The following is a 3,719-nucleotide window of genomic DNA, read 5'->3' as shown; positions in this document are numbered from 1 at the left end:
TTTTGCTTCTTGTTCCCTATCTCTTAAAAATTTTGTTGTTTTGACAAACATGTTTATGAATATTTATGCTATTGAAATGGTTATTTTAGTCAATCTAGCTTGAATTTAATCCGTGTTGGGTTGATTACATTTTTCCTGCTTGAATTATTGAAATTGTGTTTGTGCTGTTATAGGCCTCGGTAAGATGCTTGATTAAGTAAAATCATGCCTAAGTTATTCTTGCAATATTAATTTTTAGATAACTAATGAATTAATTATTAAATTGTATTGAAATTGTAATTAATCGACACAATACCTAATCAGTGGATGTTTATTCTTCTAAGGTAGCTGAAGTTAATTTAGCATTGTATTTGGCGATACATATGCCTTGCATAACTTGCAAGATTATTGTGATTAAACTGTTTCAAGGTAGAAATACTCTGTTACCTCACTTGATCTTTTATATGCTTGTGAAGATTGATTAATCTCTTGGATTGACATTGGAAAATGTTCAAGAGATTGATTAATTTAATAAGTATGTATGAGCAGTAGTTAGCAAATTATCGAGTTGTCGTGAATTTGTTCGTAGCAATATAAACATAAGTTTAATAATTCTATGTTAAAGGAATGTAATTAATCCAACACAATTATATCATCTTGATTAAACTTTATTTGAAATCGTGCATTAGAACCTTTTTATTTTTAAATTTTTTTACTTAGTTTTTAACCCTTAGTTTTTAATCATCTTTAAACCAAAATATTTTCCATCACCAAAGTGTTTTAACATTAATTTCATAAATATTCCTTTTTACAGTCCCTGTGGGTACGATAACTCGACATTTACTTGTCACTTTATTACTTGTTGTGATTGTGTACACTTGCACATTTTCGTCGTTCTAAGTTTTTGGCGCCGTTGTCGGGGACTGTTTTAAAAAAAAAACCATGATTTGTGAATCTGTTTTTACATTTTGGTTTATTTATTTTCCTGTTTAAATCTTTACTTACTTAATCTTTCTGTGATTATTTTAGGTGTTTATAAGTATTGACCAGATTGTCGACTTACTCCCTGTGGACCCTAAAATAGAATGAACCTTTCGATAGTGAAGAAGACAAGCGAACTGGAGAAGGACTGGAGAGATAAACTTTGAGAATATGAATCAAGGGAACGGAGCAAACCTTGCTTAGAATCCTATCCTTATTATTGATGATAGGGATAGAGCTTTACACAGGATGCCATGCCAGTATTTAACAATCTTAATCTGGGTATTAGGAGACCTGAAATTGAGGCACAACAGTTTGAGCTGAAGACAGTCATGTTCTAGATGCTTTAGACTGTGGGCCAATTCAGTGGAATGCCTACTGAAGATCCTCATCTTCACTTAAGACTATTTATGGAAGTGAGCGATTCTTTCAAGTTAGCCGGAGTACCCGAAGATGCATTACAACTGAAGCTATTCTCATATTTGCTAAGGGATAGAGCTCGTGCCTGGTTGAACTCATTGCCACCGAACTCTATTTCTACATGGCAGGAGTTAGCCGAGAGATTCCTCATGAAGTATTTCTTGCCGAGCAAGAATTCCAAGTTGAGGAATGAGATCACTAACTTCTAACAAATGGATGATGAATCCCTGTATGAGGCATGAGAAAGGTACAAAGAGTTGCTACGAAAGTGCCCTCATTATGGAATCCCATATTGCATTTATATTGCATTTAACTTGAGACATTCTATAATGGTCTCAACCCTTAGACGAGGATGGTAGTGGACGCCTCTACTAATGTCCTTTCTATGTCTTATAATGAGGCTTACAAAATTATTGAGAGGATTGCCAGCAACAATTATTAATGATCAACCAATCAAGCAGTGTCAGGAAGACAAGTCGCTGGAATACATGAAGTGGATGCTCTCACTTCACTCGCATCTCAGGTATCTTCAATATCCTCAATGCTTAATAATCTTACCACTAATGGGTCTAACAGTTTTGCAGCCCAAGCACCTAACCAATTTGAGAATATAGCCTGTGTATATTGTGGGGAAGGACATTTGTTTTAAGAATGTCCATCAAACCCCGAATCCATATATTACATGGATAACCAAAACCAAAACTGAGGGAGGCAAGGACTACAATCCAACTTTTATAACTCATCGTGGCGAAATCACCCGACTTTTTCCTGGAGTAACCAAGGGGCTGGAACCAGTAACACTTACGCCCAACCTAGACCAACTCAGCCGCCTAGTTTCCCTCAACAAGTTCAGAAACCAACCCAAGTGGAACCATCCAATAGCTTAGAGAATCTATTGAAGGCATACATGGCGAAAAACGACACCACTCTAAGGAATTTGGAGAATCAAGTGGGCTAGCTTGCTATTGAACTCAGGAACTGACCACAAGGTGCTCTACTTAGTGACACGAAAAATCTGAGAAATCTGGGGAAGGAACATTGTAAAGCATTGACATTGAGGAGCGAAAAAATAGTAGAGCCCAACACTGTCGAAGTTGAAAAGGAGTGAGCTGACGTTCAAGATTCAGAAGAATTTCAACCAAGTGTTGAAATTCCAGTTTCACCAAAACCAGAATCTGCAAAACTCAACAAAGTAACCTTAGGACCAGCTAATTCTGATCAACTAACAATGTCGTTAGATGCAAAATTACCGCCAAGGATGAATCAACAAGAATCAGTCCTAGTAATAAAACCACCACCACCCTACCCTCAAAGACTTAAGAAACAAAAAGCATGAAATTCAATTCAAGAAGTTCCTTGACGTACTCAAGCAACTTCACATCAACATCCCGTTTGTTGAAGCACTTGAGCAAATGCCGAACTACATCAAGTTCATGAAAGATATCTTGTCTAAGAAATGAAGACTTGGAGAACTTGAGATGGTAGCTCTGACGAAGGAATACAGTGCATATCTTCAAGACAAACTACCCTCAAAATTGAAGGATCCTAGATGTTTTACCATACTATGCAACATTGGAGCAACATATCGTGGTAAGGCATTATGTGACTTAGGTTCAAGTATCAACTTGATGCCTATGTCAATATTTAGGAAGTTGGGGATAGGAGAAGTTAGACCAACTACAGTTACGCTTCAACTAGCAAATCGATCCTTAGCACATCTAGAAGGAAAAATCGAGGACGTATTGGTAAGTGTAGATAAGTTTATCTTTCCTGTTGACTTTGTAATTCTAGATTTTGACGCAGACAAAGAAGTACCAATCATCCTAGGAAGGTCGTTCCTAGCAATTGGAAGGACCCTTATTGATGTGTAGAAGGGTGAGCTCACTATTCGTGTTCAGGAAGATCAGGTAACATTTAACGTCTTTAAGTCTATGCGATTTACTGACACAATGGATGATTGCTCTGCAGTGTCTGATTTAGAGGATTTAATAGTGGAGAAGGAACTCAACTGTGTTGAGGACCCACTGGAAAGAATTTTGACATTGGATCCTCCAAATGATGTAGAGGAGGATGAATACTTAGTTTTGCTAAAAGCTAATCAAAGGGGATTTAATTCGCAATCCCATTTTGAATCTTTGGAGTTAGAAAAGAGGGACTATTCCCAACCAAAGCGTCGATCGATGAGCCACCTAAATTAGAACTCAAGGTATTACCTTCTCATTCAAAATACGTTTATTTAGGTAACGCTTCTACTCTTCCTGTGAACAATGAGTTGATACCGACTAGAACGGTTACGGGATGGAGAATTTGCATTGGTTATCGGAAGCTGAACAAGATGA

At 37.0% G+C, this 3,719-nt stretch overlaps 1 non-coding gene across 1 annotated transcript; it reads right to left on the bottom strand.

The window, feature by feature from the left end:
* Nucleotides 1–1,559: 1,559 nt before the first annotated feature.
* LOC128040660 (small nucleolar RNA R71) lies at nucleotides 1,560–1,666 on the bottom strand. Its single transcript, XR_008195466.1, has one exon. It is a non-coding gene; the product is annotated as a small nucleolar RNA R71 (small nucleolar RNA).
* Nucleotides 1,667–3,719: the final 2,053 nt, after the last annotated feature.

This window comes from Gossypium raimondii, chromosome 4 (genome assembly GCF_025698545.1).
Source record: "Gossypium raimondii isolate GPD5lz chromosome 4, ASM2569854v1, whole genome shotgun sequence".
NCBI classification, from domain to species: Eukaryota; Viridiplantae; Streptophyta; class Magnoliopsida; order Malvales; family Malvaceae; genus Gossypium; species Gossypium raimondii.
Note: the sequence above shows the minus strand (reverse complement) of the source record. Positions and strands in the feature narration are given on the sequence as shown.